Consider the following 26,017-nt stretch of genomic DNA (forward strand, 5'->3'; position numbering starts at 1 on the left):
TCCAAATGGAGATGGCACTCAATAAATCCCAAGGTCAGCCACGAAGGAACTAGAAAATGTTTTACCTGTAAGGATGTGTCAGTGGAGAGGGAGGCCAAGATCAGCCCTAGGATGGTATTCTTCATGACTGCACAGGCATAGGAGCTGGACAAGAAAGAGTGGATAAAAATCAAGGCATTCAGACTATGGCGATGGAGGAAACTTTATGAGAACATGGACCATCAGAAAAACAAATAAGTGGATTCTAGCCCAAATCAAGCCTGAATTCTCTCTGGCAGCAAAAATGACACTACACTAATGTCTAAGAGTACACTATTTTGGGAGCATCATGAGAAGACAAAACTTGCTGGCAAAGAAAGTAATGCCGGGAAAGGTGGAAGGCAGCAGGAAAAGAGGAAGACCAAATGTGAGATGGATCAGCTCCTTAAAAGAAGCCATGGTCATGGATTTGCAAGAGCTGAGCAGGGCTGAGAATTAAGAGGACAATTTGGAGGTCCCTACTTCATGGGGTCCCCGCAGGTCAGGGGCAACCTGGTGGTGCTTAAGAACAACCGCCGTATGATCTCTGGCCCTTTTCTGCTCACGATTAAACGCAGGCAACCCCCCCCCCCCAAATATGGAGCTTCCAGGCCACTCATCCTCTCCCTTCTTGTGGGCACATTCTAGATTGTCTGTATCCTTCAACTGCGGCGCCCAGACCTGAACAGAGCACTCCAGGTGAGGCTTGAAGAAGGCTACGTATAAAATATTGGCTGACACCCAATATGCAAAAGGCGTAACTTTTAGGCATGAATTGCCGTAAGCTAAGAAATCTCCATAGGTGCTCTCTGTTCTGTTCTGAGCTGCATAGCTTGGCTTGAAACACAGGATTGCCTGATGGAAGTTCCTTTACCAAATGGGGTTTTGCTGCTAAAAGTTACACAACAGGATTCTAGCTGTTATATGTGCAAAGACAGGAAAATAATTTAAACTTAATGTCTCTAATCAGACTAAAGTTGGGACTTTCTCCTTCCTTCCTTCCTTCCTTCCTTCCTTCCTTCCTTCCTTCCTTCCTTCCTTCCTCTCTCTCTCCTTTTTTCTTTCTTTCACTTGCTCATCCTTTCTTTCTTTCTTTCTTTCTTTCTTTCTTTCTTTCTTTCTTTCTTTCTTTCTTTCTTTCTTTCTTTCTTTCTTTCTTTCTTTCTTTCTTTCTTTCTTTCTTTCTTTCTTTCTTTCTTTCTCCCTCCCTCCTTGAAAAGGACCCAGGCCAGCTTACATCATTAAAAAGACAAGATTTAAAAATATTTTTAAAAGAATTAAACAAAAATTATATTAAAAGTGGTAAAGAGAAACACTCCTAAAACACATTTAAAAACAACAGAGCACATCCTTTTCCTGCACAGGCCTCTGAATGGCTGGGCATCCCTTCAGCCTGTGTTCAGATCCATTTTCTACCCTCTTATCTGTGTTTTAATGGGTGATCAAGTTTATGGTAAAAAAAAAAATTCCACTTCTTTCACTGCTTTTATGTTTTTGCTTAAAGGGAGCATAAAAAGCCTCTTTAATGGCACCCTTAATTAAGAGTACATTAAGTTCACACATTTTATATAGCAGTTTCCCAAGCAGAACAAGATATAAAGTAAACTTTGATTTCTGCAATAAATTTACCTTCAGTCAAAACTGAATAATTCATCACCAGCTCTCTCTCTCTATATAGATATATATATATAGTGTGTACAGAACGTATAATCACCCCAAATTGTAAGAGTGCTTCATTAAGGCCTGATGTTTTAAGAAGACGGGTAAGTGTGCTACTTTTCCTAGAGTTCAGAGTTCTGTGCTTATGTTTGTGATAACAATTTTTTTAAAAAAAAATTAGCTTCATAAAGCAGTTGGATCACTGAATGACGAGACTCAAGAAAGAACTGAGGCAGACTATGTAGGAAAACAATTTTATTTCATCCAGCATTTTGCAGCGGTAAGTGGCATGTTTCTGCAGCACCATTCCCCAACATGATACACCAATCTGTATTTTAACCTTGTTAAAATAAATAAATCCAAAGATTGTGTAGGATGTTGGACTGGAACTCGGGAGACCTGTGTTCAAATCCTCACCCAAGCACAAAACTCGCCAACTGTCCCAGGCTTTTCAGATTCTCTCTGCAGGTTTGGTGGGGGGAGATCATGGCCAGAAAAAGAAGTGTCTAAAACAATTATTAAGTTCATGAAAACTAGCTGCTTAGAAGCAGAGGGTCCTTACTCATTCATTCACTCATACGCCTGCATCATTTGTAAAAAATAAAAAATACTCCACAGCCAGAATGGTCCACCAGCAGCCACCTGCAGCCCCCAGGGTAGCTTGATTCTGGCCCGACCCGACCCAATTTTCCACCAGACCTTCACCAAGATTGGTCTTCCATCTCATCCACAACAGAGAAGGGGCAATGCTGCAGTTAATAAATCTCAGGCCATTTTTATCTCGTCTGCAGTGAGAAGTGTCCGAAAGGCATTTAAGTCCTGGTGAATTCTGACATGCCAGTGGACTTGGGGCCGCTCATTGTGGCCGTCTCTAAAGCAAGACAGCCAAGCCATAAGCAGCGATCTTGATCTACGGCCATCCACCTGGACCACCCAGCGCCAGCCACTCTCTAATGCTAGAGGGACAGACTTTGGGAACAGTTTTAAAAAAATTGTAGGACTATAATTACCATCATCCACCAATCACCCATTTGGGCCAGACAATTTCACTGCTTTCCAAATGGTGCTTGCAGGGTTAGGTGGAACATGATGGGTGAATATTACCTGTCTGTACTGTCTTGAGCTCGGTGAAACAAGGGGGGGGGAATGCAAATGCTGGGAATGGTAGAGCCGAAGTAAAGCAAAGAAGAAGAAAGTGTGCAGTTTATATACTGCTCCAATATTATTACTACGTAGTTTTATTTATATGCACTGAAAGCACTCGCTGGGTGGCTTACAATTTAATTTATGCAGGCTGTACGTTGCCCCCCTTGGAGCAAGCTGGGTACTCCAATGACTGACCTCAGAAGGATGGAAGGCTGAGTAAACCTTGAGCTGGTTACCTGGGATTGAATACAGATCTTGAGCGGAGTTTTCACTACAGTACTGCAGTACGTGCCACTGTGCCACGAGTAAGAAGCAAGTGGTTGAAAACAACAACTCACCTGGACAGATGTTCCCGTGGTGACCAAAACTCATAAAAAGCCTCAGAATCTTATCGGACCTGATAAGATTGCCAAGTTTCGTTGCTGCTGTTTTGGGGTTTTGTTTTGCTTTCTTGGCTTCAGCTGTCAAAGAGCGCAGCCCGGTCCGTCAGATACACGGTAGGCAACCTCAGTAGCTAGACATTTATGCCCATGTAAGTAGAGAGGAATATGAAATGCAAGGGAAATTTAAAAGTTCCATCCTGCTGAGAGGGTTGCTGCGGATCTTGAAGGTTTATTTATTATTTATGTATTTAAAATATGTTTACCCCGCCTTTCTCCTTGAAAAGGACCCAAGGCGGCTTACAAAAGTGAAAGACAACATTTAAAGTTGAAAACAATGAGTCATGAAAAGACAATATTGAAAGCTAAGAGCAATGAGGAAAGAGGCGTCTTTTGCGTCACTAAAAGGCAATATTAAAGCCAAGAACAATAAGCGTACAATTAAAAAAGATCACCAGTGCCACTCTGAGAAATTGGGGGGGGGGGGATGAAAGAATTATACCAAAGACATTGATGCCTGACAAGTATGCCTTAAGGGGAGATAAGCTGATTGACACATGTCAGGTGAGAGGGGCGGAATCTTTGTCTTGAGTCCATATGCCAGACCCTCATGTCTTGTTGGAAAGGAAGCCGTAGGGAGGTTGGAGGCAGCCGGAAAAGAGGAAGCCCAAAGGTGCGATGCATTGACTTCATAAAGGAAGCCACCACCTCCGAGTTTGGAATCCCTAGACAGGGGGCTCTTAAGGACGGCACCTCTCCGCCGGTCACTGACTCCACAGAGGATGATGGCCAACTAGGCAGAGTGGCCCCGCGGTCTCCCCCCAGGGGGAAGATTCAGAAGGGCCTCAATGGAGCCCAGGGGTCTCTCGCACTGGAATAGCCGGAGAAGACATGGTAGGAAAAAAAGAGGAGGCGCCGGGCTGTGAAAGAAAACAAAGGGGGTGTGCATGCATGGCTGCATTGCATGGTAAGAAAGCAACAACCCAGCACCCCCCTTTCTGCGGGGGGGGAGAGAACGGGGGGGGCAGGTGCTTCGGGCCGGCTCGGGGGGGCGGGGAGAGTTCGCCTGGGTGAGGTGGGGGCCGGCAGGCCAGCTGGGACTGGAGCAGGCGGCGTGGGGGGGCCCCGGACCCCCACATTTCGGGGAGGGGGCAAGAAGGCGCCTCGTCGTCGTCGTCGTTCCGTCCCCCTCCCGCTCTGCTCCACCAGCTGCCTTTCTCCCCCCCCCCCGACTTGGCCGCGCCGTTCTCCTCCTCCTCCTCCTCCTCGGGAGGGCGCCCAGGTGAGCGGCATCAACGCAAGGGGCCTCACCTGGCCAGGGGCCCGCCCCCCACGTGCCGGAGCCGCGAGGCCAGGAACTAACACAACACTCCCCGCCGGGCGGGGTCTGGCGCGACAACCCCCCCCCCCGGACCGGGCCAGGCGCGCCCCAGAACACGAGAGACCCCGAAAGGAGGGGGGGCGGGAAGAGTCCTCCTCTGCAGGGCTGGCGTGCTCGCCCCAGGAGCGCTCCCAAGCCGGGGGGGGGGCGAGGAGGGCCGGGCCGGGCGGGGCCCCCGAGGGTCTCGTGGGGAGGGGGGGCGCGCCTTCGAGGTTCCTGCCGCCGCCGCCGCCAGGCAGCTTCCCGGCCGAGCAAGGCGGGCAGGCGGGCCTCCCCCTCCCGGCTTAATTAGCAGTCTCCGCGTGTGTGGCTGCTCCCGAGGAGGAGGAGGAGGAAGGAGCCGGGAGGGGAGGGGAGGGGAGGGGAGGGGAGGGGAGGGGAGGGGGAGCCGCCGCCGCCGCCGGAGCGAGGCGCACAAAAGAGCGGCTTGCAGCTGCCGCTGCTGCCGCCGCTGCTCGCCACCTCCCCTTCGTCTCCATCATCCCCTCCATCATCCTCTCCAGGCCGCCTGCGAGGGAGTCAGGTTGCTGGCTTGGGGGAGGAGGAGGAGGGAGAAGAGAGGAGAGGAAGAAGAAGAGGAAGAGGCATCCCTACCACCACCACCATCATCATCCGCCGCCGCCGCCGCCCAGCCTTTCCCCGGACAGGTAAGGGGGGGGTGGCCGCCGAGGGGTGGATGGGGGAGAGGGGAGGACAAAGCCCTGGGAGGGAGGGCGGTCGGGGGGGGTCGGGGGTCGGGGAGGGAGGCTGCGCCCCCCCCCCAGCCCCTGCCGCCGCCGCCGCCGCCGCCGCCTCGTTCCCCTCCGGTGCCTGCACCCGAGCGCGCCTCCGTGCCTGGATGCCGCCCCCTCCCTCCGCGCCCTCCCAGCCCCCGGCCGTGGGAACCCACTCGAAGCGGGCGTGGGTGGGCAGGTGAGGAGCCTGAGGGTGGAAAGGGGAGGGGGGGTTGGGGACGCTTTGCACCCCCGGGTGGGGGCGGTTAGGAGAGAGCCGGGGGGGGGGAGAGAGCCAGGCCACCTCCTTTTGGCTACGAGGGTGCCGGGAGAAACCGAAGCCCCCCCCTTCCCTTTGCACCTGCATCGGGGTGGAGGGGGTGGGGGGAAGAGGGAGGCTCTGGGGGGGCCTCTCCTCCGCCCGACCTCCCGACTCCCCAACTTCTGGCTGTGCAATGCCGGGGGGGGGGCGCTGGATCCCAATTTGCTACCTTTCTCCTCACCCCCACCTCTGGATCCTCCTCCTGCCCCTCTGGGCCCCCCAGGGGGGAGAGGGGGCTGCCTTCCCCAGGTCCCAGGTTTGAAAAGGAAGAGGGAGGGGGGAAGGAAAAGAGAAGGGGGGCCTGATTCGGAGCAGGAGGCAAGGGCGCCCAGGGAGTCAGGGCTTGGCAGAAACGTCTGTGCCTTGCAGAAGGGGGGGGGCGCGGACGGGAATGGGCTGTTGCCCACTTTCCATGTAATTCCCCCCCCTCCCATTTCAAAGCATCAAACATTCGACTTTGCAGAAACCAAGCCGCGTCTGGAATGCCGTTAGACGGTTTCCTATGTATTCAAAAGGAAAGGATTTTTCGATGCCTAGCTTTGGATGCTGAAGAGAGAGGGGTGTGTGTGTGTGTGTGTTTCTGTGTTTCTCCTTCTCCCTCCCTGGGGGGTGGTAATGGTGGTGGAGGAGGGTCTTTTCCCTCCCAATCTGTTGCTATGGCTTGGGGCTGTGAGGTATGACCCGTTGAGGAGGGGGGGTGCGCGTAGATTTGGAGGGCACCCCCTGCCTTGGCTTTGCCAGGAGGCGTGGAGACGGAGGCTGGGAGGTTTTCTCTGCCTGGCACAGCAACGCTATTGTGGGAGCTGCTGAAAGAGAGAATGAGAGGCTCAGAAAAGCAGTTTGCTTTTCCTTCTGTGGCTGGCCCTTTGCCCTCGTGCAGGAACACACAAGGGGCATGGGGGGGCAGGGGGGGCTGGATCCCCTCTAGCTTGGAAAGCCGCCCCCATCCCAGCGAACCTTTCCAACCCGCATCCCCTGCGCGCTTTGTTCCGGTTTGACCTGTCTTGGCTGTCATTCCTGCAGTGCGTCCTCCATCATAAACCTTCCTGTGCTGTAGGGTGTTGTTTTGGGTTTTGTTTTTTTTTTTAAATCATTTTTGACACACGCACACACACACTCTCTTTCTCCCTCTCCCTCTCTTTTGCTCTGAAATTTAATCCTTGCGACAAACTGGATGGCAGAAGAAAGATTAGCAGATGGGAGCGAAGCGTGAGATCTCAGGTGCCTTGGCGGTTAGTCAATGAACGAGCCACCCCTTCCCTTCCCGGAGCTGTGCCTCTGACACAGCGTTCTGGATGCAAAAGACCAGCAAGTATAAAAATAAGATGATGAGCAGGGAATAGCTTGTTTTAAACCCCCTCCAAAGCATACATTCAGCTGCCTGCATGTAGAGGTTTTATGTGTGTGTGTTTATGACCTTGTGTCTCTCTTCTGGCGGAATAGAGGTGGATTTAACTAGAACTGGAAAAGCAGAGAAGAAAATCAAATTTAGTAGGTCTCTCTCTTTCCCTCCCCCTCCCTCTGTCTTCCCTGTCTGAGTTTTCCCATTTCTTCCTAGTCTTTTTCTCCTTTTTTAAAAAATAAAAAAATATATATATTTTATCATGCCTCCAGTGTAGCAACTGAAATGAAGCTTTTGATCCAGTTATTTCTTTCCCCAACCGTAATGAGGTCTGGAGGGAGAAGCGACTCAATTAAAAATTCTCTGCTTCATTTTTTTTCAGCCGGTAAACAGCATGACAAATTGTAACACGCTTTCCTCCTGTCTTCGTCTTCCCCTCTTCATGCTTTGTTCTTAAACGGTGTGGTTGTTGAAAACGTTGCCACATGGAGAGGCGAGGGGAGGAATCAAGGTCCCCAACCTGGTGCTTAATGCCAAATTGAGGACCTCAGAAATCCTTAGCGCACTAGAATGCGTTACGCGCTATGAAAATGTCTCGCTCGGCGTTCTGTGCTTTCGGGTGTCTGCAGCACAGACAGGGGCTGCTTGTGATCTGGGTGCCTCCCCCATGAGGAAAAAAAAAAAGGGTGGTTATTTCTCTCCCATCCCAAATAACCATTTTAAAAAAAGAACCCTGGCTTCTTTAGTTATGCAGTTTTATCACTCCAAAAATGACTTGTGTCTGATTTTTTGTTTGGGAGCTAAGCATGGCTGGCCATGGTCTGTATTGGGTGGGAGACCAACAAGGCATAACAGGAAAGACTGGGGGATTATTCTGCTTGGATAGCTAGAGAGCCGCAGCTGCCTGTCATTGCCGGTAGTATTGAACTGCATGGACCGGTTCTCTGATTTGTATCATTCTAGGTTGCGAGTTCCGTACATCCGCTTCTTGGGGTCTCCCTTTGAGTCTAATGGGTAGGTTTACAAACACCTCAGTACAGATATTATAGAAGGCTGAGATTTCAGAAGAATGAGGGAGAATGGTCCCTTCCTTCCTTCCTTCCTTCCTTCCAAAGAATTCATCCCAACATAGAAGGTTTTCTTCTTCCCCTACCCTGGCAATAGTCCTGTAAGGAAGGCCAGAGGGAGAGATACAGAGTGTCTGGCCCGAGGTCACCTTCTGAGTTTCCTAGATCAGTGAGGACATGAACCGGGATCTCCCAAACTGTGATTCTGCGCTCTCGTGAGGACTAAGCAGAGCTGAATACAGGGCGACTGATAATAAAGAATCAGATTTCACGGTTCTCTGGGGAACAGTACAGCACCGGTGGAACTGCGTGTCACTTGATCCTGTAGCTGTGGTGTTCTTTCTGTGTCCAATGCTTTCCTTTTCTCTTTGTGATCCTGTGTAGGATCCTTTACCCAAGTCCCAATCAGGGTGATTGCTCCAAAGTTCTCCTACCTCACAAGGTTGTTGTTATGCTGATGTTTGAGTTCTCCAGGGAGAAGGTGGTGGTGTGGATTTCCTGCTTTGGCCAGCGCGGTGGCCGTCAGGATCTCTGGGGTCCCTTCCGGCTCTACAGTCTTAATAATTTAACAGTAATAACAATGTTCGTGTTATTATTTCAACATTGGGGATTAATCACAATAAAATCAAATATTGTTAACTTGCAGATAAGCTACTCCATGCCTTTTAGGAAGAAGCTCCTAGGGGGGCCTGTCCTAGGAGCTGTGAGTAATATGTAGTTCTGCCAATCTATCCATTGTGTGGTTCCACCTATGGGTTAGTGGCCCCCATCAATACGTCATTTTTCTCTTCAAAAATTCTCTTGTTATTACTGCATGATATTGTACAAAGTGTAAGGTGACGGTGTCTCTGCCCCAGAGAATTCACAGGTCAAGCAGTGACATGGCCAATATTCTTGGACTATAACTCCCAGAAATCCTGGCCAGCACAGCTGGGGGTGAAGGCTTCTGGGAGTTGGAGTCCAAGAATATTTGGGGACCCAATCTTGGGAACTACTATGTCTTGAGCAGTGGTTCCCATCTTTGCATCCCCAGATGTTCTTGGACTACAACTCCCAGAAATCCTGGCCAGCACATCTGATGGTGAAGGCTTCCGGGAGTTTTTAGTCCAGGAACATCTGGAGACCCAAGTTTGGGGACCCCTGCTCTAGAGAAGGGCCATGAGAGGAGTAGAGGCTCTGGAGACAAAGTCATATGATGGGATGGGGGAGATCTTTCAGTAGATGTTTCAGTCTAGAGTTCCGAGAATCCCTTAGCCGTGGCCGTGCTTGGTGGGAACAGGTTGGAATGATAGGCAAAACATCTGGAGAAGCCCCGAGGTTCCCTTCCATGCCAGGAAAGGGGGAAGGAGCTGAGCATCTTTAGCTTGGAGAAAAGATTATGAAGATATCCTGGGAGAATAATCCCGGCCTTTGTGAAAGATGGGATTATCCCTCATGGAGCTGATGAGACAAACTAGCTTTCCCTGCTCTGGTGCTTTAGGACTAGTTTGAATGACAAGAGAAGGAGTTTAACCACAGCTTAGGCAGAACTTCCCAGTGGTCTGAGGTTAATGGTGGACTTTATTGTTAGACATTTCAAGCCGAGACCAGATCCTCCCCTATCTTTTTGGGTTTCCTTGATCCTTAGGGATGTGAGCTAGCTGGAGGTCGGCTTCTCTGGGTTTAGAAAGTTTTGTTCTCTTGGAAAAAAGTATTGCCCTACTCAGGAGAAGGTTGAGTGCTACTGTTGATCATTGGCTTGGATAGGACTAGAACAACCTCTTGTTGATTTGTGATGCTCTGTTTGTTTTATCTTGTGATTTGAATCATCTAATTGTTTTTATTACATGGAGCACATTCTTGTTTTTTAAAAAATCTCGGGTGATTAACTCTGAAAGTCTGAGTGGGTGGGAAATGGGATGCCTTTTATAGAATTCAAAGACACCAAGGTGTGTTGTCTGTGTGTGTGTGTTGCAGGTGTTTTGTGTAAAGGCCGGTTGCCCCGGTTGTGGTGGTGCGATGGGGCAAATGGACTCGGCGGATTTAACTCCAGGGCTGTGAATGTTTTCCTGTCTGGGAATCCTCCCGTGATTTCCCTTATCTCGAAAGTCAAGAGGTTTATTAAACACAGAACTTGGAAAGTATTTTATTTTAAAATAATTTGTTTTTTTTAAGTGTTCCTGTTTACACTATAGTTCATCATTAATCATTACAGTGTTTGGAAAGCATTGCTTGTTACTTTTTGAAAGGAAAAAGAGCCTTTAAGTGTAGTAGAGGGATAGTTTAAAACTTTTGACAAACGTTTGTTATAATGTTTCCAAAAACACCCCCAAATGAGAGTTGCCAGGTTGTCAGTATTCAATTCCTTTTCCCTTTCTGTTTGCCTTTTTTTAAGTGTTTGCCCGCCACCTAAAAGCTTGCAGCATCTTTCTCATTCATTCATTCATTCATTCATTCAATCATTCATTCATTCATTCATTCATTCATTCATTTATTCATTCATTCATTCATTCATTCATTCATTCATTCATTCATTCATTCATTTATTTATTTATTTATTTATTTATTTATTTATACCCCGCCTATCTGGTCAATTACGACCACTCTAACCCAATACTTAGAGTGCAGCTACATTGCAGTATATGGCTGCAATTATTCCGGGTTTAGCGTCATGCAGACAGAGCCAAATTTTTCCAACTACATGCAACCTTTATTAGTATCTCGGACTCCATCCTTCTGTCTTGGGTCTGGCCTACCACGGAAGCGTGGCATCTGAAAACTTATCTGAGACGGAATTTAGCAGAAGATTACCACCACCCCGACTTTCCACGGTGCTGTACCAGTTCAATGGGGAGAGAACAGGCTTCCCGGATCTGAGCCCTGGCTTTACCTGCCTAAGGGTCCAGGCTGAGTTCCCAATATCTCCATGTAATGGGATCAGATACTGGTACTGTAAAATGTTCTTCCAGGCATCCGTCTGCTGATGCTTGAACAGGTCGTTCCTATTACGAGAGTACTAGGTGAGAGGGAGACTAGTCGTCCGATAAATCAGCTAACCAATTTGCAAATCTGAAATATATCCTGTTAAATCATGTTCTGGTCACATTTTCTGCAGCCTGTTTCCTTGAAGCCTAGAGTCGTCTATACAGTAGTGGTGAACATATAGTTCTTTATGAGAGGGGGATAAAAACCACCCGTGATCTTCTTGACTGCGTCAAACAGCAAGAATTTACCTTAATTTGGCTGCTCGTTTTCGGATGCACTAGAAGTTCCTTGGATGTACCTTTCGCCCTAATGTACACATTCTTCATAGGGAGTTGATGAATTTGTTTGTGTGTGTGTGTGTGTGAAATAAGTCCTGCAATTAAGGCACTTTGATTGATTCGCTGATCAGTTACTTACTAGCTTGTTTGTTTAGCTTCCTGTTTTCAAGGCTTCAGGTACCCTTGTAGATAAGAAGGCAGGGCGGGAGAGCAATTCAGGATTTTGGTGGAAGTAATTGCAGATAGAGGTTTAGTGCATGCCGTTAAAATCACCCAACACCTCCCCATTCCTGATTTGGGAGGACCCGATACCTCATCGCTGTGTGAAGGCCTGGGCTTACCTTTTTTGTGGAAATTACATTGTCGTCCCTGAGATGGCTGCGGGTAAAGAGATGCGGTGCTGGGTTCCTTCCTCCCCAGCTTGGCTTAGTCGGGATCCCCAGCCCCTTTTCAGCAAGACCTCAGGCGGAAGTCGGAATAAAGATGGATATTTGCAGGTGGCCTTTTACTGAGCTGCTTCTTACCTAAGAAATGAGGAACAAACTGGATTTGTCATACTGCTTATTTTCTTAGACATTTCCTTTTTTGAATTATGCCTTTTGTTTTATTTCTATTAGAAGCTATATTGCTTTTCTAAGCTCACGGTGGAGCAGAAGGCAGAGGGGTCCTGGTTAAAATCTGAGTCCAAGGGTCTTTCCGCTCTCGGACAAAACTTTTTTTTGAGGGGGGGGTCTTTTATTCCTTTGATAGAAAGAGGGAGGTGGTGGCAGAACTAGCCAGAGTTTCAGAAAGAAAGGAGCCTGGGGCTGTAGAAGAGGGGCACAGAGGGTCCCTTCCTCCCCAGCTTTGCCTAGCCTAGACCCCCCCCCAAAAGTCTCATGCCCCATTCCCGACAATGCAGGGTACACGTTTTTTCTGGTTTGGTTTGGTTTTGCTGTCGTTCTTCCCCTTCTCCCCTTTCAACCTTGGATGTGTCATTGACAGATGTGGCTGAAACTGCTTTTGCCTCTTGTCCGTGCGTACAGCCACTTGTTGCGTATCTCGTTGGGTTCCCCTCCGGCCAGCCTCGCCCAAAGTGGCATCCAGCGCCTTCCAGGGTGAGAGTAAGCTCCATTTCTTAGAAGAAGATGATCTCCCGCTTGCATAACTCCAGGTGGGAGGTTGCCCGGAGCCGTGCAGGCAGACCATGCGGGCTGGCTTTTTTGTGAACTGCCCTCCTATTTTAAAAAGACATTACAAACAAAATGATCCTATGGCATTCATCCTTTGAGTCTATTTTATAGAATCAGGCCGTGCTCAAATCATCTCCACCTTTCTTTGAATTTCACATTTTTATGCATAGTCACAAACGCCTTGCTCTAAATGAGGCTGTGCATTATGCTTCGTCTCACGACAGCTGAATATTTATAATCGTTCCCATTTAAGCCATTATCAAACAGCTGATACTGTATCACCTGCCCTAGGAGAACTACAGACAAAAAGAGCAGTCCTTGGAGATGATGCCGGGTTCAAACCCAGAGGATGCTGTTTCCCATGACTTGCCACCTGGACAAAAGTGGAGTCTGAGACCATGGGCTTGGAGATTCATCTTGAGCCACATGGGAGATGTAGTCTGTCCCCCCACCAACACAAACTTTCTTATGCAATAAGTTGTTTAATTACACAACAGCCCGGGGGCTCTAAGAAGGGTTTACTTCTCTTTTTTTTAATCTAAACTATCTCTAACTCAGTCCATCTTTGGTTTGGTGCAAATGGAATTATTTTATGCATTTTTAAATGTTCCCGCCTAGACAAAGGGGGTCCGTAAGGGTGTGGTTTATTTAAGAGAGAAAAATTAGTCAAATCAGAGAACGTTTAGTAAGGGAAGTGCCTTAGGAATCTGCAGTGAAAGCAGCGGAGGATCTTGTGACACCTTAAAGATTAACCCGCTCGGTTTCAGGGACTGCTGGCCATTTGCAGCTGATGGACTCCGATGCAGTCCAGGAAAGCTTATGCCAAGTAAAACGTGTCAGTTCATCTCCTGGCAGATCTTAGCCAGCAGAGCCGTTCTGCTGGGAGATGGTTTTAATGAGATCAATGGGCACCAGGAGGTTTCTGCCAGGGGAAATCCCTTTAGTCTCCTAATCCTAAACTTTTGCAGTTGGTACATCTTTGATCTGCAATGGCATTGTCGGTTAGGGCACGACTACACTGTTGAATTAAATCGAAAACTGGTTCGGGATTTTTAGGAATTGATATGCCACTCTGTGGTTGTAGATGGTTGTGTCTTCATGGAAACTGGCTTTCTTCAACCACCCAGAACTCTACAGAGTTGAGAGAGAGAGGGTGCAAGTCCTGCATTCTGGCCAGAAAGAGTTTCCAGAAAGTGGCATCAATCCAGGGAGGGGAGGAGAGCAGGTTCCTGGCAAGACACGAAGCCACCTGCACTCTGTGGCAAAGGAGGCCGCTTCAGGGTTCCCAGAGGAAACTGAGGTGCGGAGGAAGAGTTGTGAGTTTTAGTGCAGCTGAGGGAGTGACAGCAGCAGCAGCTTGTCCCCAGTCTCCTTGCATTTTCTAATATTTAACATTTAAATGTAAGTTTTGAAATGGCATAGCGCTAGAGCGATACAGTGATAAAGTAGAAATGTATAGAAAAAAAGAGGAAGAGTTCAGACTGCAGAGTGACCTGCAGTCCTAAACCTGTTGTAATTGGTACCTGTTTTGGCTAACCCTGCAGACCCCCCACAGACACTATTTACTCTGATGCAGGTATTCACCCGTGCCAAAACAAGTCCAAAAGAAAGCATGATCAGAATCTATTTTAAATAAATAACCCCTTGTAGCTGTTTCATAGCCCCACTTCATGCTTTTAAAAAAAGGCATGCATAGCTGTACATCATGTATTTTTCGATGTTTTAAAATCAATTTCAAGCATGGTAAACCTGATGCAAAACCAAGAGTGTCAGGACATGTAGTCAAGACTGTAGAATGGTGTTTTCTTTTCCCGGTGAAGTACTCCGTTGTATTTGCAGAGAAACAGAAACGCCATCTAGTGATCAAAATGCATGTTTGACAGTCTGTATTGTATTGGCTGCGGTGGAGAAGCATGTTGCTGATAGCTGGACTGCAAAGGAACGTTAATGAATATTCCAACTGTTCAGGAAATAAAAACTGTTGGAAGGTTTGCATCCTGTTTTCAGCAAAGGAAAGGAAAATTCTCAGTTTAGTTGTATCTAGATCGATATACATAAGGGACGTGGTGGCGCTGGGGGTTAAACTGCAGAAGACTCTGTGCTGCAAGGTCAGAAGACCAGCCGTCGTAAGATCGAATCCATGCAATGGAGGGAGCTCCCATCGCTTGTCCCAGCTCCTGCCAACCTAGCCGTTCGAAAGCATGTAAAAATGCGAGTAGATAAATAGGTACCACCTCGGTGGGAAGGTCATGGCATTCCGTGTCTAGTCGCGCTGGCCACGTGACCACAGAAACTGTCTTCGGACAAACACTGGCTCTACGGCTTGGAGATGGGGAAGAGCACTGCGCCCTAGAGTCGGACACGACTGGATTAAATGTCAAGGGGAACCTTTACCTTTACCTAGATCGATATAGCTCTGAGCTGACTAAGGCTTGAAAATATATCTGAGCTAGGTGTAGGGTGTTGCTAGCAGAAAGGTGAGGGAATTCCAGGGACAAGTTTGTGGGAGGGATTGATCTGCCACTGAGGATGGATTGAATAAGAAAGCATGAAGTAAGGAGGGAAAAAGGTAAAGGAGGCATGGAATTGCAATTAAAAAACCAAGGAGTGACACACAAGGAAGAAGTAACAGGCAAGGAAAGGGTTAGGGATTTAAGACAGAAAAACACGAACTGTAGGCTGAAATCCAGTAGTAAGGCGCAACTGGAGTAGACCCACCGAATCAGTGGAATTTACAAAAAGGAGCAGACCCACCAGATCCCCACTGATTCAGTGGTCCTCCTCTAATGGTGACTTATTGCTGAATTTCAACCTGAGTGTAGTTACGGGTAGATCTCGTTTTAAGAGAAGAGAAATACAGTCTTTTGCTCAGGAAGTGTGGAGGCGTGGAGCGGCTCTTATACGAAACCCGGGTATTAATTTCTCTAGCCCCATATTGGCTACTTTGGCCGGCAGTGTCTCTCCCGGCTCCTTTCCTCATCAGCTGCCATCTGTTCCTTTGAACTGCGCAGAGCGTGGCATTCGGGGAATGAGCGTTTTCCTCTTCAGCTAGAGCTGCTCCGAGCTCACCCTGCCGCCGTTTCAAAGGTGCCAAGGCACTTCTAAGCAGAGGAAAAGGCAGGCGGGGGTGGCGGTGATTATGGTGGTCCTTAAACTGACTGCAGGGATTTGCAGGTTTCAGGCAACAAGGAAGGGCCCTGCTAACGAGAGCGACCTTGGGCGCTAAGAAGAGAACACAGTCGATAAACAGCATTTTGATGGCACTCCTCATCTCTGGATGCAAAAGATGTGTTTAGCTGTATTTTTTTTCTGGATAAGTAAGAAAGAGCAAAATCCACTTCCACTTCCACTGATGACACAGCCTAGCAAAATCCCCAGAGAGTCACTGATTGACTCAACCGTTTGAGCCTTCTAGGTATTATTGACTATTTCTGTATTGTTTTTCTTTTTCTTTCGTTTCGTTTAGGTACCCTTCCCTGTGCTTATCTGTGTCCAATGTGCTGTATACACACCACCACTACACACTTCCTCATAGATGTTTTGGCAACGTATCAACCTTGCCGTTCTTTGCATCTCCTTCCCACCGTTGGCGACGGACAATCTTCTTGCTCTTAAAGAGCGCCCGATCGCTAGCGGCAGGCGTTTTATCTCCGCCGCCATCAACTCAGCTGCAGAATGGATGTGGAATCCATGCATTACTATTAAGTCTCTGTTGGTTTTCAAGTCTAATCGTAGGGTTGAGCCCAATATGGACTCCCACTGGAGTTGGGGTTCTTGATGCATGCGAAGCCAAAGAGATCAAGGCCTGTTTTCTCTGTTTGTGGAGCAGGACCTGTGGGTCTTGCAAAGGACAGGGGAGGGAGAGATCCTCGCTTTCTTTGGCTACACCATCCTCTCTTAACCAGATCCACTAGCAAGGCTAGTTTTGAAGAAAATATAAGGGTTGTGGAAAAGCCACATAAACAATGAATCCCCCCCTCTCTCTTTCTCTCTCTCTCTCTTTCTGATCAAGCAATGGCCACAGAACATTGGCAGCAGCCTGCCTTGTGGATGTGATGCAAATGGGGAAGAATCCAATTCCGCCTGTTATTTCTCGCCCGTCACTCAAACAAAGGCTCTTCTTGACTGCCTGTCTCTTCCGAGGGAGGAAGAAGACAGCTCTGAAGACAGCCGGGATGATTGGGTGACGGAGGGGCAGCCGGACAGGGTGTTCTAATCCATCATCGTGGCAGATTGAAAACCTAAAATAAATGGGCACTTTGTGGTTCCGGTTTTGGAAAGGATTGCCTCCCCCCCCCCAACACACCCACACACTAAGGCAACCAAATTCTGGGATGTGAAGTCCACAAACAGAACGGTTGTAAGCCCTGCTTTGGTGCCCCTTCACCTGGGAGAGATAACAGATGTTTTTTAAAAGGAAAGATTACAAAAGAGCATCTCTTTCATGCTGGCCTTTTGAAACAGTTTGTTTAGTGAGTGTTGGTTTAATGGGTCGATTATTCCATCCAGTATCCTATGGCCTAGATCTGGAATGAAAGGTGGGTAAATCCACCTCTTTCTTCCCCACCCCCTGGATCTCCTGGGTCACAATCAGGTGCGCCTCCCATCATGTGACTCATGCGAGAAGTGGCAGATGATGGGGAACTGGCTGGATCAGTGGGGATGCTTATGTGATGGTTCTTTCTCTCCACATTTGGGTGATGGGCTGTCGACCTGTAGTATCTTAATAGTTTCATTGGTGGTCTTGTTTTTAACTTGTTTCCAGCCATGTTGGTAAGTGGGTTTGGGTGCCTTTCCTCTGTAGAAGGGTTCAGGGGCACCAAGGAGAGTTCTCTGAGCCATGAACGTCTTTCTGCCGTCTGTGGCGAGACGCCAGGCTCTTGCGCGCCACTCCAGAGACTCTCCGAGAGGGTTGATGCCGTCCTGTGAGGCCAACATGAAAAACGTGAACCCCGCCGTCTTCCATCTCACCAAGAATTGCACACGTGAGGAGGGGGCCCGGCTGGCCTGGGTTCCGTGGGCTGTACCATTTTCAGAAGAGGCGTGTGCTGACCCGGATTGACATCCATCCAACACGAGGCGTCTCGTGGTTCACCGTCTCTCCAGAGGTGTTTTGTCCTTGGTTCCTTCCCGGTGGGCATCGCGGGTGGGTTCCTCAGCCTCTTGATTCTGTGTCCAAGCCACTTCTGGACTCTGGCAGGGCGACAGGAAGGGGTGGTGCTGTGCCCACTCTTCCTGGACATCGACAGACCTACCCAGAAGTGGTGGCAGAGATGAGGTGGATAGAGCGGCGAGGCGTGGGGGTGTGTGGCTGCGGTGGCTCCACTGAAAGTCTCCGCTGGCCTTAACTAGGGTGGTGGTGAAAGATAAGAGCCTTCAGGCTCAGCCTGCGCGAGGATAGCCGTTGCCCGGGTGCTCCGGGATTTCAGCCTGCGGATTGCTCCCGGGAAAGCCGCCTCGCAAGGCAAAAAGGTTCCATGGAAGCTGCGTCGAGCTGGTCTCCTTTCCTTCCCAAAGTAAGGTTAGATTAACTGGATCATCCGCTTCCTCTGATCCTTCAGGGCCCAAACCGGCAGGCTGGGCTTTGTGGTGTCACCGGGTGTGCAAGATGAAGCATGTGAGACATCCTGAACAAATTGGCATATAACGAGCATTTTGCACTGAAGCAGTGGGTCCAGCTGCAAGGAGAGGGGCGAGGTGCCCAGCATTTAATGCTATACAGGCAAAAAATCCAAGCTTCTTGGGGTCTGGCAACGCTCTGCCCGGGGACCTGGGGAAGCATCACCGTTCCTGGGAGTTCAGCGGGTTGTCGGGGGCCTGGCAACCTTCCGAGAAGGTTCTCCTGAGTGACGTAGCTGCCTGGGAGGGGTTGTCCCCCCCCAAAAAAAATGCAAATTGGATCGTTGTGCTCTGCTGCTTCTAAATGTGGTTTCAGTATCGATTTTATTTCCCATTTTTAATACAATACTTGATTCATTCTTTTTAAAAACATTTTATACTTATTGTTTTTAGCTTTTAAATATTGTCCTTTTAATGGTGTATGCCACCTGGGGGGGTCCTTTTAAGGTGAAAGGCGGGATAAAAATATTTTTTAAATAAATAAATTTTAAATAAACCTAATGGTGTGTGGAAGCAAGCCCAGTTCTTAAGGCAACGTGAGTCAGATTAAGCCCCGCTGAAGCTACAACGAATTTTACAGACCTCCCAACGCTATCTCGCTAAATAAATGGTTTTCAAAATGTTCTTAATTTATTGGAAGCCACTTCATTATCCAGGGCCCTAAACTGTAGCTTGTGTTTAAATCCAATACCGAGTACATAAAACCACCCAGAACAGAGAGGACTTAAGGATTCTGGTGCTGGCCGTTGTTTCTGTCTGTCAGCACCCCTTCCTCTTCTATGTGTGCATCCACTGGGTGCTAAAAGCTGCGCTCTTGGATATTAAATCATGGTTATAGATGAGCCGAGCTGACAAAGGATCTTTCCTCTGTGCCACATCACGGCCTTCCAAGTTCGGCATGTGGCTTCAATTATGTAGAACCATTTGATGTACGGAGGGCCCAGGGGAACCCAGCAGTGCAAAGACTGGATGGTAAAGAGAAGGAAAAAGAATTCCAGAGCAGGAAACCCACCAGCCACGAGCAGAGGGGATTTGCAGAGGGGTCAAGCAAGCATAGCTAAAGAATTCATCCATTTCTTTTATTCAAAGAGAGAAGGAGACCTAAAATATTTTTTTTTGCATTTATATTCTTAGCCCAGTATTTTAGGCTGACAACATTTAAAACCAGACAACCCCCCCAATGTCTGCTAAGGGACACAATGGGTCTATAACTAGAGGTGGGGGAGCTGTTTCCCTCTGGATGGACTACAGTAGCTATCATCCCAGGACGTAGAATACAGGTGGTGGCTGATGGGAGATAAGGTCAGACCACACCAGGAAGATGGAAGATTCTCTGTTGGGCGGCCACCAGCCTTGCCCAAGCTTTTATCCTTCAACACCCTTGAAGGTGGGGCCAAAAGGTCTCCTTTGCTGGCACTCTGCACCGCCCCGACTTCCTTCTCAAGGGGCCAGGATCCATGGGAGAGGCCAGATCATCATTTTCCCTTGACCCCCCTGGGTTTTTCTGGAAGATTCCCTGGAGCGGGTAGCGTTTATTCCCAGATCTGAGCGCATGCTGTTGCAGCTGAAGCTTCATTTCAGTGTAAAGCCAAAAAAATCAAAATATTGTTTAACTCCAACCACTTGTTTTGTAATTTTTTTTTTTAAAAAAAAAAACCTGCTTGGATTTTAGCTTCTTTTGTTTACATTTGTTGGCAAAGAGAGAGAGAGAGAGAGAAAGACCTTCTGGGATGGTTTGTAGCTCTTTGGGATTTACGGTAAATAACTCTCCCCTGCAGCCCATTAAGGAAGAGTATATTTAGGTCTGCGTTTGGTATAACTGGAATCATCCACGAACAGCCAATCTAATTAGAATTAATGATTTCGACCCCAAAAAAGCCATTAAGTTGATTCGACTCCCGGGAAGAACTGCGTTGCCTGCCTTGCATTTTGGCTTAGTGGGCGACGCGGTGTGCATTTAATTTGCACGGAGCGCGGCTCCAGAATAAATCAGGCCGCCCTTTTTGTGGTGGGCACTGATCTTTGCCTGCCTTTATTGGAAAGCTCAGCACGGCCGGATCCGGTTGAAACAAGAGGGGCTGCACAGAACGAAGGCCGCAGCATCTGACCGCCTGCTTTTATAAGGCTGGGTGGAGTGGGATTGTTGCCCTGGTATCCGTCAGGGGACAAGGTGCTGGGCCAGGTGATGGCTAGTGAGGCAGCCTGCTCCGTGGGCATGGGGCAGAGATGGGTCTAGTTTTCTAAAAATCCATGCAAATGCATCTACCTGCGCACCTGCCGGCAATGTACATCCTATGAGGCTCTGAGATCACAGGAGGGTGAATCATCTACAGCCTTTGCTGCTATCTTTTTTCCAAAGGCGGTTGGGGTGCCTTGATTTTGTTTTAAAATTGGGACGAAAACCCTAAGCCGGCTCCTGATTCATCAGATTCCCAACGGCGTCACCCTAACCCGCACCCAGGCCTGTCTTGGCCACGGCCGTGCCCTCCGCTCGGAGTGCGCCCAGCGGCACCTAAAAAGCAGCAGGTGCCGAAACGGCATCGCCATCCTCCTCTCCGCCATACTTTCCGCCCAGCAACAACTGTCTCGGCCACGTGATTCTGCCCTGTCAAATTTATTTCCTGCAGAGAGTGTCAGGAATAGATACATTTTGCATCGCTGCTGGATTTCCGAGACTCGGGTTTAGGGAGATTATTTATACAGCAGGATTTAGTAGCTGCCAGGGCTGTGTTTGCTTGATATCACCAGGGACCAGTTCCTCCATAAATCCTCATCCTCCGATGTTAAGCTTTTTCTCTTTTTTCCTCCCCCTTTCCTCTCTTTTTTTGCACATTGGTGGATAATAATTCCACCCCCACCCTCCACCGTCTCCCCTCCTTCCAAAGTGCTCGGTGTCATGGATTTTTAATCTCGGATGGCGACAGGAAGGAAAAGCAGTTTTACACTCTGGTTTTTAAATATAGGGGTGCTTTCTCATTTCTTTTTCAGTTCTCTGCTGTAGTATTAAAACAGATTCTTGGGAACAATTTAAGCGTGTGGGGCTTTCCTATAGTGAAGGCAATCGGAATGCGGGTCAATAGCGTTATTTATTTATTTGTTAATTTAATTTATACTCAAGAGATTTTTTTTGTGGCAAATTTGGAAGGGGTCCCCCTAGTCACCTGCTAAAATCTGGACCCAAAGATGCAAACTGGATCAATCCATTATTAACAGATGGATTTTAATACCTTTTGTTTCCGACAGGAGCAGGTCTTTTGTAAAGCTTATGGCTCTTAACTGCCTAGGTATCGCCAAGCTTCCCCAATCACACACTGTTCCTGGGGAAAATCAGTTGTACTAGAATAAGGATCACTTATACACGGTTCCTGAGGAAATCAGTTCCCCCACCCCAGCTGTTGTGTGGACTCCTTCATGGAACTGTGGTGGAAGGTGCTTTTCCCCCAACCACAGGGTGCGTCCTGCAGTGGGGATCCTGTGGAAGGCCGTGACGCGCTCCGTTTTGGTTACTCTCCCGAAGGGAGGGATGGCACACGGCTAGGCTGCCAATCCTCTTGGGCTCCTTGTCTCTCTACATCTCCAGTTAAGCGTCTCCGCTGCGTGTGTTCTGCATTCAGTGTCTTTCTGATTCCTTTTAATATTTCTGAGACAAGATTTGTGCGTGAAGCATCATGTACAACACCAAACACACACTTACCCGGAAGGCATTGCCTTCATTAGTATGCTCTCCACGGTTGTAGCTACAAACTCATTTATCATCCTAGCATGAGAAGCAAGGGGATAGATTATTGATTTAATTATCATAATACAGAATGGTCATGCATGGGTAGTGATCTGATGGGCTTGTAGTAACACACCAGCTTTCCCCCCATTTTTTTTGCATACAACAGCAGTGATGAATCGGTTTCACCTTTTCATGCAATCTTCAACTCCCTTGAGTTGGCTTGGAAATATTTATTACCCTGGCAAAATCCTAAAGATGGGACAGCTTTTTGTTCATTGCTGGTCATGGTGCTGAATGTTGTGGTTGCCAATATTTGTAAGAAGGCTCGCTACAGTTGTGTAAAATAACATGTGAGGGACAGAAGCCTATGGGCCCAAGCGCAAGGTCTGGTACCCAGTGGCCAGTAGTTTCCCTTATGCAACAGTATTTCCCACCCACCCCAATGCTTTGGCCACTTGCAGTGGGTCAAACTGAAGCAGCAACTGCAGGTGCTGTTTCTCTGGGGTTGTCCAATGTGGGCTCTGGCTTACATGTGTTGGTGCAGACCAGAACCAGCTCTGCCATTAGGCAGTCAGAGGCAGCTCTCAGGCTTCAGAAGGTCTCTGCGTGTGCACGCAGGCGCATGTGCGTGCAGTGCAGGAAAAGTCTTTGGAGGAGAGAGAGCTGGGGGTGCGTGGTGCAGCTTCCCTCTTATCTCCCGAATTTCCCACTCTATTAAGTTGGGTTTCTAACACTTTGGCCCGATTCACCAGAGGCCATTCTATGTACTGTTCTTGCTTACATCAGGTTTAGGGTTGCAGGCAGACTTTTTCCCAAGGCTGAACACAAATGCTTGGGTTGCTGTAGGTTTCCTTAGACAGAGGAAACCCGGAGAACCCTTCTCCTTCTCCTATTTATTCATCCTCCAGAGAATCTTGAGTCAAATCTGCTCCCTCTTGTTGTGTTTTGCTGCTTCTCGTCCTCTGTCCAGCACACCGTCTTAAAAAGCCTCCAAGCATCACGCTTCCTGGCCGGTTGTCCTTTTAACACAGCGTACAGGGCGCTGTCTCTTTTTAAGAGCTGGGAGGGCGCAAGGCGTTGCGTGAGGCCTGCCGCCCATGCCACCCCCAGGGAGAGAAGCGCAGGGATGTGAACCTTCAAAGAAGAAAAAAGGCCTTATTTCCAAGGGCGCTTGTCAGAGGAGGGAAGGGCTCAGAGATGCTGGAGACAAAGTGGGGAGTCATAATCTCGGGCGCCTTTGTGCAGCTAAAAATCCGATGCGGATTGGTTCTCTTTTCTGATTTCTTGAAAGAGTGGCCCAAGTTTTGAGCAGGCTGGGGATGGGCTCATAATTGCTTCCAGAGCTCATAGTCCTGTTACTCTGTTGTAACGTAACCAGCAAAGAGTCTTGTAGCACCTTGGAAACTAAATGGGTCGTATTGGCCATGAGGTTCTGCGGCTCTTGGCTGTGAGTGAAATAAGACGGAATCCACGCCAAGCACGGGTTTTATTTCATTTTGACTTGTAGCTAATAAAAGAGAGACAAGGGTTTTTTTTTTTTTAGCTGCTTGTGCTTGTCCTCACATGTTAGCTGACATCAAACTTTGCTGGACAATTTTCATGTAATGATCTCCAGGTTATTGATTTTTTTTTGCTGCCATTTTTACTATTACCTTTTTTTTTAAATGCCTTTGCTATGAATTATTTGTGAATTGTTTAATCTTACTACATATGGATTACTGAGAGATATCTCACCTGTTCTTTGGCTGTCTGAAACTGGAGATCAAAAAGAACTCTCTTGTTAATTCACATGCTTTTTTACACGCGTGCGCACACACACACACACGTTATTTGATAAACTCATCCTTGAATGTGTTTGGTTTCTCAGGCAGAAGAAAACGGTTGTGTTTTTCTTGGATTTTATATATGATCTCCCCACCCCCACCCCCACCCGGCCAGGAATAGATATATTTCATTGTGGCCGATGAGACCCACATACTGAGGTCAGCAACACAAGCTGTCTTGGGGCCGACTTTGACCCGAACTTGTTGGCTAATTCCTGCAACTGCCAGTTCATTGCAGACAAAAAGTTCTTTAATTTGATTCCCTCCGCAACCATACTGCCTCACACACACACACACACACACACACACACACACACACACACACACACACACACACACACACACACAGACAGACAGACAGACAGACAGAGAGAGTGATGATGGATTATTGATGGATTATTCCGTTCCTATAAGCACACTGCTGGTTTTAGTCGACTACAGTTCACGAGGTATTAACATGGCTGGTGGACCTTCTCCACAGAACAGGTTCAGCACATTGAATAGCTTCCTTGTCAAAGGCCAGATTAAAACCCAGAATGGATTCGCCAACCAGCACTGTACACAGTTCGAGAGCTGTTTGTCCATTTCTCCTGAACAGAAGAAAGCAACTCTGAGCCAAACTTAACATACTCCAAGCACGCGTTTAGGAAAAGTGCTCTCTCAGTTGGGGAAACACATCTGTTTGTCCTAGCACAGGATTTTCTGCAACGACATATCTGGCATTTAACATGCTTTGTTTTGTGATGGATATAATAAAAGAGTAGAGCATCTGTTTGGGGGTTCCGGAGCTCTTCTGCAGGAAAGGAAAAAAAAACTCTTCTGAGGCAGGATTGAGCCTTTAGGCTGCAAGTTGCTGACTTCCATTGTAACAACATCTAAGCCTTTTTCTGGGCTACTACTTGTACAGATTTCTTCCCTGTTAACAAAATGAACTGTTTCGTGGCACACATAACTGATTTGCTAGGAGAGTGGTTTGATTTTTTTGTTTGTTTTTGACAGTAAAATATATATATGTATATATTGCTTATGTGCGTGCACATTCCATCTGTATTCTGGCATATGTATCTGCTGGTGACGGAAGATTTGTACAGAAGGGTGAAAGAGAATAACTCGACAAAATGTGAAATGATGAAGTATTTAAATCTAGAATGCACCAACCCATTTGCATGAGAGATACATTGGGAAACTCTCTTCCCGCCCTCCTATCCAGGAACAGCTCTCTGTAATCCTAACAGGCTATAATAATATAACTGATTATGTATTCAGAGCTGCCGAGAACTGACAGAAGAGAATTGCATGCACCCCCTTTTTTTCCCCCTGGTGCAATTTCATTTCTGTTCTTCTACATCATACTTAGAGCTGAGGTGGGAGAGAGGTTTGAAGAGGGGGTGGATGTTGGCGACGAAGCAGAAGTTTGTTGGGTGTGATGGAAAAGGCATGAGCAGGAAGGCGCACGGCAAGAGGGACAGTCCAAATGGATACTTGGTTTTTTGCCATTGTCAAGGAGAAGGTCAGAAACGTATCTGCTGGACTGCAAAGCCCAGAACTCACAGTGGATTCCGGAAACGGCCGTCCAAAAATTAACGTTTCCGAACTGTGCCGCGACTCTTATGGCTTCCTCCAAAGAATGCCATAAATGAATGCTCTTAAGATCTGACTGTTTTCTCTAGCCTTTTATACCTTTGCCCTCAAATGAACTAATTTTATGTTCAGCTTAATTCTGTCTTGAATTCATTAACTTCTCTCTGCTGGCCACCTATTAGTCGTGTAAGATTGTTTTCTTTTTAAAAACTATTGCATTTTTTTGAGATCATGATGTCTACGACGCCTTATTTGTGTTTCTGTTATTCTATTTATGTTATTTTGATCTCATTCCATTAACCATGCAGACTACTGGCTCTGCCGCTGGTTGGGTGGGATAAAAGTGTATCTTAGGTAAATAAAATAAAATAAATTTGGTGTGTTTCATAAGAATTTTCACGAGAACTAGGCTTCCTGACCTGGTGCTTTTAGAGGCAGTGGCATCAGGATCGCCAGCCAGAATGGTCTGGAAGCTTTATTTAGTCTTTGCACGTTGGAAGGACCCCCAGCTCAGTGGGAGATCACATTAGAGAAATCCACAAGGACCTTTCCTGCTTGGCTAGCAATGATTAACTAACTAACTAACTAACTAACTAACTAACTAACTAACTAACTAACTAACTAACTAACTAACTAACTAAATAAATAAACAAATAAATAAATAAATAAATAAATAAATAAATAAATAAATAAATAAATAAATAAATAAATAAATAAATAAAGGCAGTGTGTCTAAAAGATGGGCTTAAAAATCTATAAAATTAATTCAAATAGTAAAATGAAGCAAACCAGCTGCAACTGAGAAGAGGTTGGAAAATCCATTTGACTAGA

General features: G+C 47.5%; 1 protein-coding gene across 3 annotated transcripts in view; it reads left to right on the plus strand.

Moving 5' to 3' along the window:
• Nucleotides 1–4,980: 4,980 nt before the first annotated feature.
• APBA2 (amyloid beta precursor protein binding family A member 2) overlaps nucleotides 4,981–26,017 on the plus strand; it is an 84,900-nt gene continuing 63,863 nt past the window's right edge. The window contains exon 1 of one of the 3 annotated variants that reach the window (XM_072981543.2): nucleotides 4,981–5,231. The gene's annotated coding sequence lies outside the window, so the exon portion shown is untranslated. Of the gene's footprint in view, nucleotides 5,232–6,629; nucleotides 6,932–26,017 lie in introns of those variants that run through there. The other 2 variants (XM_072981542.2, XM_078380917.1) reach the window with 2 other exon arrangements.

This window comes from Pogona vitticeps, chromosome 12 (assembly GCF_051106095.1).
Source record: "Pogona vitticeps strain Pit_001003342236 chromosome 12, PviZW2.1, whole genome shotgun sequence".
Lineage (NCBI taxonomy): Eukaryota > Metazoa > Chordata > Lepidosauria > Squamata > Agamidae > Pogona > Pogona vitticeps.